A 10,674-nucleotide genomic window follows, 5' to 3' on the forward strand; every position below is an offset into this window, starting at 1 on the left:
TTAGACGTGGGCCCTAATTAGACTATCACCTGCCATCATGGTTACAGGCAGTGTTTGTATCTTCAGACAAATGTTGTGTTACCATGATGTTACCTGGGAGGCCCTCAGTTACCACAAACCAGACGAACAAGGATGATTGAAGGAAGCAATAATCACCATTTATTTAGTTTACCAGCGCTGGGGCTTTTCTCGGTGCCTCACGGCCTACCAGAGAATCGCGCGCAGCTGCCTGGGTCACAAGTTTTTATACTTTGGCATAACTACATAGCTGGGCGTCAACATTCAGCCCCAAAGAACCAATTAGTTCATTGGTTAGCATAATTATCCGTCATATTACAAATATTATAATCATTGCTAATTTAGACAAACATTCCTCTTGGTACAATGAAGCATTTCTTATTCTCTTTCTCTAGCCAGATGTCCTTGAGGTGTTATTTTTCAGGCCTTTGCTTTTTCAGGAGATACAAGGAAAGGGGGGCTCTTCCCCCTCTAGCTTGTCAGCAAATTTATGGCTTTACAGCTCGCAATTTGGCAAGGCAACTTGCAGACTCTATTAACCATTTCTTGACCAGTGCAAACCTGAGTTCTGTCTCACTCTTTTTGCAAAGACACTTTCCCATTCCATGAGAACAAAGTGATTACAAAGCAGCTTTCAGAAAAGGCATTTTTCCCTCATTCCACAATGAGCAGCGTGGTGAGTGGGGGCAGTGGAGGTTGTGAGTGATGTGCTGGGGCAGAACTTCCAATCCTTTTTGTAATGCTATGGTGCCTACGTTTGACGTTGTTTAGTGCCTCAGCATGTCATAATCTGGTCCTGCAGCCACCATATTTGTATGCTACCATCTCCCGCTTTTCGATGCTGCAGCAACCTGAGCTGGTCAATGGAGCAGAGCAGTTTCCAAGTCCATCTCATGATGAGGGCCCCAATGGAGCCATTTGGTGTGCTGTATTCTGAATCAAGCCCACCAACTTTAGGCCAACAGAATCAGTTTAATCAACAGAGGATAAAACATGTTTGCCACCCCAAAGCAACAAAGAAAAAGCACACATACAAACATGTCCTTCTCTTAAACCCTACCCCAATGCATTCTAATGTCTCCTTTCCATTTCAAAGATGAATGCTGAAGCCCACTGTGACCTTCTTAGTTAAGTCTAAAATGGACATATTTAATTTTTAAATTATATTCCAGAATTATAGTTTGAAATGCAAGACAGTTCCTAAAAGAATGGAGCGTCATCAGGTGATTCCTTGATTTCTACCAAAAAGAAGCAAGGCATAACATTTCACAAATGTATCCCTTTCTGGGATCAGACTGATTAGATACTAAGCCCTTTCTCACAAGCAGAGAGAAAGGGCTACAGGGTTTGCAGGGAGGAAGCCCTAAAGAGCTTACCTCCCCACAGATGATCATTCCGCCTTCCCTGGCTGGACGGATCACCCGCCCAACGAGCACCGGCTGCTGCTGGCAGCTCCAAGGGTTGGGCTGCCGGGATGCGTTGTCCCCTGTGTTGCTGTGCCCCCTGGAGCTCCAATAATGCACCATGCAAATATGTGGTGCATTATGGGGGTCCCCCTCCCCTCCCCCAGTCTGATAGCTGCAGCTGCTTGCAGCCGCAGCTGACAGGCAATCCAGAAAATGAGGTGAAGGGAGTGATTTAAAGGGAGGCTTCATAGGCTGCTGTGGTGATGCCGAGATGGCCTCAATCCTGGTGGTGCACACGTGCATGCAAAACTGGGCTGGGCTCCCTTCGCTTGGTTTTGCCTGCGTGTGTGAATAGCTTCACTGAGCGGCCAAGCCAGCAAAGGTTGTGGGTCAGTGCAGACATAACAGCAAACCATGGTTTGGCGTTACACGACTAAGCTTCAAGCGTAATACCCCACCCCCAGCACTACGAATGCTCTGATCTGCTTCCTCTTTAGCACTGACTAAAGTTTTCCATTAGCTATTAGCATGCAAATGATGGTTTGTACTTAATTAGGATTATAAACCACAGTCAGTTCAAATGTAATAGCAAGTGATGATTTTCCCTAAAGAGGAAGTACCTCATTACACTGGGGTGTACAAGAGGAGGAAGGAGGGAGAGTTTGAGTCTTGGTCATAATACCAAGCCATTATTTGGCGCTATGTGTGAACTGTGTGTGACATAGAAATAATATTTAATCTGAAAGCCAGAGAAAACTATTTCTGGGCATTACCCGAATGCAGCTCATTTGCCTTTTTGGTCTCTCTGTGTGTATATATGACTCCCCACTATTATTACCACCAGTATTATAGTTAGCTTATGGTGTGGATTTACAATAGAGGCTTCCTGAATTTGGCAACTAAAGGGTGTTCTGTGATTTGCCTTGCCCTTTCTTAATCAGTAGTGGAGCGTGCTCAGAAGGTTCTTAGACTCTACTGGAGGTTCTCAGAACTGAGAGGGAGAAACTCTTTGTGTTTTATGAACTTGCTTCCTGATTGCAGGTAAAAGGGGGAGAGCCTTTCCTTTCAGAAAGAGTACATGGTTTTATGTAGGATAGTATTAGTTAGACTCTGAGAGAGTAAGCAGGGTTGGCTGGAAAGTTGCTGTTGCTGTAGCACAATATCACTAAAAGAAATTAATAAATGTATGCTGTAATGGTTACATGCATTTGTGTAGCAATGTAAAGGTTTAATAAGAAGATCCTCAGAATCTTCTGGAGGTTCCAGTCCCAACAAGAAGAATTGAGAGGGGAAAAAGTAGAGATGTGCACAGAACCGCACAGGGGAGGTGCTAAGGCAATGGGGGTGCTGCTTTAAGAGTGGGGGAGGGTGCACTTACCCCTCCCTCTGCTTTCCCCTCACCAGCATCCGTTTTTTTCAAAGCTCATCAGTACAGCAGCGTTCCTCCCTGCCACCCCATTGTCTGGATATGACTGGAAGTCTCTGGTGCACCTGCTCAAAAAAATGCACCCTCCCCTGCTCTTAAAGTTAGACACACACACACCCCCCGCCGTCGAACGGTGGCCCATAAAGGAATCCGAACTGATTCCATGCACATCCCTAGAGAAAAGGAGATTTTGGAAACCCGTTGTGTTTTATGAACTTGTTTCCTTATTGCAGTTCCCCTTCAACCAAGTTGCGCACCAGTTTGAGACTCTGGACAAGTCATATCAGCTTGTCGCATGACTGTTTTCTTTATTTCAGCTGCACACCCACAAGACCTCTCGTAGGAGTGGTATGAACTGCTGTTGGCACAGTTTTCTTAAAAGAAAGAGATTGGGAGCTTGTGTTTGGTTTGGTTTGATTTATCAAGCCACATGCTAATTTGTGGAAGAGAAGCTATCATAGAATAGCCTTATGACATCACTGTATGTATGTTTTATTATTTGTACCATTTTGTAAAGAGGTATTTGAAGTTTATCTTTATGTGTGTTTAACAAATTCATTTGTAGAAAGAAACTTTAAATGCTTATAAATCCTTGATTTTGGTATTAGAGTTTTCTTTCTTTCTTGCAATCACTGGAAAATAGAGACTTGAATCCCAAACCCCCCATTTCTTGAGTAAAAAGAGGGGTTACATAAACTCTGCATATATTTGCATATAAATACATATAGTGTTGTGGCTGGGTTATTTTAAATTGTCTGCCAAAATATTTTTTTTTTGCTTTACATTTTTATTGATTTTAACAATAACTTGAAAATCTCATTGCATCCAATTAAACAAAAATTGACTTCCAGCTCACCAATCAGTGCGAATCACTAACTATACAATTAACCCTTGCTATAATAATTCAAAACATATATCCTATATCTTACCAAACTCGATTTTAGTCTACTTAACCTGCTAATATTACTAAATTTCAAACCCTGTTGAAAAATCAATATTAGGAAAATTGTTCTTTAGGTACAGTAAGAATGATTTCCAATCTTCTTTAAAACCTTCCAGATTTTGATCTCTTATCAGTACTGTAAGTTTTGCCATCTCCGCATATTCCAAATTTTTTATCAGCCAATCTTCTTTTGAGGGCAGTTCATTGTCCTTCCATTTCTGTGCATATACTATTCTGGCCACCGTGGTTGCATACATGAAGAATGTTAAATTTATTGTGGAAAACTCTCCTTGCGTTATTCCCAACAGGAAGGATTCTGGGCTCTTAGGAAATGTCATTAAAATTTTTTTTAAAACTCATTATATATTATGTCCCAAAAGCCCTTTGCCTTCCTACAAGACCACCACATATGAAAAAAAGTTCCTTCACAATGTCCACATTTCCAACATTTGTTTGAAACATTTTTATACATTATCGCCAGTTTTTTAGGCGTCAAATACCACCTGTACATCATCTTATAATAATTTTCTTTTAAAGTGTAACATGCAGTGAACTTTAAATCAGTTTTCCATAATTTTTCCCAAGCTGACCCACATCTTGAGCCTTTGTCTGCTGAAATATTAGTGAATGGGCTGTGTTGGAGAGATTTCTCCCTGTATCCCGTTCATCTCTTGGTTAGGTATTTCACCGGACACCAGTATCAAAGTTTTAAACAAAGCTTTATTTCAGTGCTAGCAAAAGCTTTGGGGTGTGGACGCACCTCAGTCTGGCAGGCCATCCCCTTTTATACCCTTGAGTAAGCAACTTTCGCACCTGCTCATCGTATACCAGCTAAAGTGTTACTTTAACCCCAAAGGTTCCAATTTGCCTACAAGTGTTATATTTTCCATTTACACTCTTAAGACATCAGTTGTAACTAGGGTTGTGCACAAACCGGTTCAGCAGCCCTTTTGGGGACAGCCGAACCAATGTGAAACTCCGGCGGTTCAGCCAGTTCAGCAGCAGTGGGGTTACCTTTAAGAAGCAGGGAGAGTGCTCTTTCCCCTACCACGTTTCTCTCACTGGCGCCGTCGGCAAAATTGCTGGTGCAGGCAGCAGTGTACCTCCTTGCCATCCTGGTCAGCATCAAACCGCACACGCATCAAGCACTTCCGGTTTGATGTTGACTGTGGTGGCAAGAAGGTATGCTGCCGCCCTGTGCCAGCAATTTTTCAGACAGTGCCGGCAGGGGAAATGCGCGCTGGGTGGGGGGAAAGCACCCTCCCTGCTCCTTAAAGGTAAACCCCACCCCCCCACCAAACTGGCTGTCTGCGGTTCCGTGCACATCCCTAGTTGTAACATGGAGCCTGGTCCCGCACAACATCTTCAAGGCTTGGAAGCACACATTCTTCTCCTCCCATCTCTGCACATTCCAATTTTAGGTTAGAATAAATCAAGATGGGTCATGACTTTGTGACTTCTAACCTATTTACTTGAAATAAACCATTCTGTACCCAAGCTTTGAAGCAAGTTACAGTTCATGGTTTATTTCAAGTAAATCCTATATAATAAAAGGCTAAGTGAGTGGCCGTGGCTTTGGAATGTTGGGGATCTGCGTCCCTGCCTCCCTGGGCTGTTCTGGGCCTGCGCGAAGCGCAGGCCCAGAAGAGCCCAAGGGACACAGGACTGCAGACACCAGTGTCCCACAGCCACGGGCGGCCATCAGCTGGTGTGTGGCGGCAGGGGGAAGTGGCCGAGGCGGCGGCAGAGCCGCCGCCTCGGCCATGAGCTGCGGCACGGCGAGAGGAGGCCGAGGCAACCAGAAGCAGCCGCCCTGAAAAAGGCGAGGGCAATGGCGGCGGGGGAAGACCGAGACGGGGAACAGGGAAGCTGGGCGAGGTGGCGGCGAAGCCGCCAACGAGGCCCCCGCCCGCTCACAGCCGTCGCCCCCGCCTGCTCACCCGCCCTCCCAGCTGCCCAAAATCACCTTCCCCGCTCCCCCCCAAAAAAGATTAAGGGCCAAAATGGCCCATGAGAAGGTCGCCGCCCCCGCCTATCGCCCTCCCGCCCACCCAGCTGCCGAAGACCACCTTACCCGCTCCAGCCCGAGGGAAAAGAGAGGAGCTCACGAACAGAGCTCCTCTCTGTGCTAAGTCACTGCTCAAACTGCCGCTATGGACGCAAAGGACGCCTATTGCGTCCATTGCGACAGTATGGGCAGCAGCTTAACACAGAGAGTAGCTCTGTTCCCGAATTCCTCTCTTCTCCTTCGGGCTGGAGCGGGTAAGGTGGGCTCCGGCAGCTGGGTGCGCGGGAGGGCGATAGGCGGGGGCGGCCACCTTCTCATGGGCCATTTTGGCCGTTATTCATCCACACACACACCCCAAAAGTATAAGCAAAATAAGGAAGAACAAAAACAGAGACAACAACAAAAACAAAAAGAGAAAGGGGACAAGGGGAAAAAAAAGAGACAGAAAGAGAGAGAGAGAGACAGAAAAGACGGGATAGAAAGCTAGCGCCCGTTATCATAACGGGCTTAAAAATACTAGTAGGCTATAATAAACCAAGATCCATTGGTTCAGATATCACAACTTATCTTGGTTTAGTCCAGGACTGCACAACTTTGTCCCTCCTGTAGATGTTGGACTATAACTCCCATACACCCTGATTATTGGCCATGGTGGCTGGGGTTGATGGGAGTTGTGATCCAAAAGCAACTGGAGGGCTGTAGTTGTGCAGCCCTGGTTTAGTCAGTCAGAAGTGGATGCTCATGCAGGCATGGGAGAGGGCAGGGCTGGACTGGGGGCACTGAGAGGGCAGTGGAATGTATATGGGGAGGGTGCCGGGTTTTGAGCAGAATGGGTACTTAAGGGTGGGAGTATTCATTGCTGCCAAGTGCGGCAGGGCGCAGGGGCGCCCCGTAGGTGGGGCACACCGGGAATATGCCCTGTTGCCCTGTGGGCCAGTCCAAGCCTGGGAGAGGGGCAGCACATTCTTCTGAGCCTTGTAGATGTTACACAGGACCAGACTTAGCCATGGTTCCACATTGCCTGTAAACCAGCCTAGTGACTTCATCCTAACTGTAAATCTTTTTTTCTCTTGCTATTTACCCTAGGCAAATTGCTGGCTGTACCAACCATTTGCACATGCATTCTGTATCTTTCATCTTCCGATGAGCATGGATTTTATTCCGCTGCGCCCCCGCCCCTGCCCTCGTTCAAATTAACATATTTGAATAGACTTTTAAATACGTGCTAATTACACATCACACATAATGCATGCATATTCAATTGGTTAATTTTGTTTTAACATATGCATTCCATTGTTCAAAGGGTGGCAATACATTGCACACAAGACAAAGCTGTTACATCGTCGGCCAATGGCAAAACCAGTTAACCTTCAGCTTCATCTTATATATGAGAAACCAAGGCTCAGAAAAACAGATTATTGCTTGCTCACAAGCTCCTCTTCTTTCTACGGCAGCTTCATAGAAAGCCTGAATGGCATTTTATTCTCAGGCCAGTTCTGAGAGCAGAATTATGCAAATATGATAACTAGAATCATGGATGGATTGCATCACTTCAGAGACCTAATGGTGGATTCATGTATCAATACTTTCCCCATATCCAACAAAACCCTTGCCATACTTGCATGTCAAAAGGAAAGCTAGGTCAGAGCCTTTCTCTCTGATATATGATATGCTTGTTCTATATGTGCAGGAAGTTTTTGTATAGGAGGGGCTACTCAAATATGTGGTCCTCCCACTCTCTAGTGAAGTGGTACCATGCAGAAGAGCCATACTACATGATTCTGCTGATACTGCAACTTGGCTCTGATTCTTTCATTCCCAACCAACGGATTCTAGAGAAAAATGCCTTGATAATTTGTTTGGCCACAAACAAATTTGGCCTTCAGTGCTAGGTCAGTGCAAATGCACATCTATTATATACGTTAAATATTTGTTTGTTTGTTTGTGCAAAATAAAGTCATACTTCTCAATGACCAGCAGATGCAAAATTTTGCACAGTCCTGTCATTGATTAGCTGCATGCACAGAGGCCATGTGCTAGGAATGCGTACTAGCCAGTTTGGTGCCTCCTCTAGGAAGCACCAACCGGCTCAGGTGCTGGCGTTCAAACTGGTTCAGCAGGAAACGGTTCCCTTAAAAAGCAGGTTAGCAGCTTCTTACCTGCTCACCCGCCACCCCACCACCTTTCTGGCAGCAGCATCCACTTGCCAAGAGGCTGCGGTCCTGTTCTTTGCAGCCTTTGTGGAGAGGCTGCAGAGAACAGCGCAGGAGCCACGCACAGCCTCTTGGAGAGCGGGCGCCACTGCTGGAAAAGCAGCGCGGGCAGTGGACCAGTATTGAAGCTGCTGCTTACCTGTTTTTTAAGGGAACTGCTCTCCGCCCCACTGGTGACTGCCCGAGCTGTTCGTGCACATCGCTATCATGTGCAAGTCACCATTGTGTGAAGGCAGCTGGGGAGAGCGCCACCGGTGCATGATGGCAGCTAGGGAGCACACCGCCCAAACAAGAAGCTGCGGATGAGTGGTGGAGGAGCATGTATGGGCCTGCTCTTCTGCCTTTAAAAGGTGACAGGGATGTGTTATGAATTGCTCTTTGAATTGTGATTCATGCACATCCCTACTTTTTACAACAGAATGTGCTTGGGGGAAGGTTTTTTTAAATTATTATTTTTTAGAAGAAATTCTAAATATAATCGTCATTTTAACTGTATAGAATCAAGACTAGTTACACATTTGTTGTACCAGAATGAAATGTAGAAAACATAGAAAGATAGCATTGCACAGCCTTATCACATTTCCACATTGAATTTAATTATATTTATGAAGCGACAATGGGATTTTTACCTGTTCTACAAGGCTCGGGAAAATGTGCTGCCCCTGTCCCATGCCTGCACGAGCGTCCACTTCTGATGTAGGTTTGACTAAACCAGGACAAAACCAGTTAATGCAAAGTACTGAGATTATTTATTTATTTATTTGGTTTCTATACCGCCCTTCCAAAAATGTCTCAGGGTGGTTTAAGCAGAGAAATAATAAATAAATAAGATGGCTCCCTGTCCCCAAAGGGCTCACAATCTATTTAAGATAAATCTTGTTCTGCTCAAGTACATAATTCAAGTATTTTTAACACCAGTAATTCATTTAAAATGTGCTGTAGCTTGAACTGTTTGGATGTCTGAAAACACAACTTTAGAATCTATTGTTACTAAAATAAAAGTTTTGATGGCTATTTTTCAGTTGCTAGTTTGTCTCTGAACAGTAGCTTTTATTTAAGTGAGAGAATGAGAACTAAAGTGCTTAAGATAGGTATGCTTTTTTTCTTTAAAAGATGCCTCACACAAATATTTGCAAGAATGACTTTTTGACATGCTTTTCTTTGGGCTTTATTACATTTGCTTCCTGTAGAATCCAAGGGAAAGGGTTATGGTATGCAAGGACAAGGCAGTGGTGTGGAATCAGGAATATAAATAGTTTAATGAAATAGATATTATGTACAGAGAGGCAGGTGCAGACTCCTTTTCAGTGCTCCTGTTGCTGGCTGTTTGTTAGCCCCACCTCTACTCCAGCACTGGAATACAAGTGACTAAAGTCCAATTCAAAAGCTGGCCTGGATCAAGGAATTAGAGATTCTGCAGGAACCCGTTCAAAAGCCCTTTTAAGGAGGCCCATCAAAACACTAACAAAATTTGGAACACAAAACTATACACACAAAACAAGAACACAGATCAAAAGTTGGTCCATGATTCACGACCAGCTATTGCTATGTAGTATAGTCCTGCAAAATAGCTTGGAGCTTGATGATTGATCCTTTGCAGGTAACATGAATGGCATTGTTGCTTAGGGCTGCAGACACTGGTAGATCAGGGTGACTTTGTCACTGGGTATGGAGTCATCATCATCTGATCATGAAGCTTGATGTGTGGTCTGCACCAGTGTTCCCTCTAAGGTAAGGGTGTGTGTGTGTGTGTGTGTGTGTGTGTGTGTGTGTGTGCAGGTTCACACATTTTTTTAATGTCTGCTCAGTTAATTTTAGATCCCGCTCAGGCTGAATCAGGAAGGCCCCATTCTGAATACATGTGTGCCCACACTGCCTTGATACTGCCGCCCAGAACAAAATTCATTCCACACACCGATGGAAAAAGTTAGAGAGAATGCTGGTCTGCACTGGTTTAAAGTGAGATACCTTTCTTGTGACTTTTTGATTACTCTGCTGGACTGTGATCATGGTACCTTTTTTCTGCATTGATATGGTGCAGAATAAAAGGGCAATGACAGTTTGTTCCAAGGCCAAAGATTTTTCACTAGAACCATGTCACTGACTTGCAGCCACTTACAGTGGTTCACCTGCGTGGATCAGTGTACTGTTTCATTGCACTCTTTGCATGTTCATCACCCTGATGTAAAGCAGTGTCCTGACATGGGATGTCAAGCTGAGGCAGTTATGTCCAAACTTGTCTGCCAAACGTAAGGGTAGCTGGTGCCACACTGGTAGAGCAGCAGGGAGTGGACCTGTAGCTGCGGAGGAAACGAAATAACCCTTGATTCAGATTGGCAACCTCTGCTGTGGCCATCTGGAGAACTTTCTTGAGCATTCTCATGAACCTCTCAACTTCCCCATTGGCTTGTGGCCAGTACTGCGTGATTTGTCAATGTTCGAAATCTAGATAGCCTGTGAATTGAGCAAACTGGGGGCTCTGAAGAGGCAGTCCATTGTCACTTTTGAGAACAGCTGGTATACCACATGTAGAGAAAATCTTATCCAATTTCGGGATTACAGTATTAGCCGAAGGGCTGGTAAGCATTTTCACCTCTGGAAAATGGCTTAAGTCATCAATGACAACCAACAGATGTTCGCCTTGGGGAGATCATAAAAAT

The 10,674-nt window shown here is 44.9% G+C and overlaps 1 long non-coding RNA gene across 2 annotated transcripts; it reads left to right on the top strand.

Moving 5' to 3' along the window:
• Positions 1-2,408: 2,408 nt before the first annotated feature.
• LOC128348083 (uncharacterized) lies at positions 2,409-3,446 on the top strand. Of its 2 annotated transcripts, none has more exons than XR_008317916.1 (2): positions 2,409-2,465; positions 3,168-3,446. It is a non-coding gene; the product is annotated as an uncharacterized LOC128348083 (long non-coding RNA). The 2 variants fall into 2 exon arrangements; XR_008317915.1 differs by having other exon boundaries at positions 2,411-2,465; positions 3,084-3,446.
• Positions 3,447-10,674: the final 7,228 nt, after the last annotated feature.

The sequence above is a fragment of the Hemicordylus capensis genome, chromosome 2 (genome assembly GCF_027244095.1).
Source record: "Hemicordylus capensis ecotype Gifberg chromosome 2, rHemCap1.1.pri, whole genome shotgun sequence".
Lineage (NCBI taxonomy): Eukaryota > Metazoa > Chordata > Lepidosauria > Squamata > Cordylidae > Hemicordylus > Hemicordylus capensis.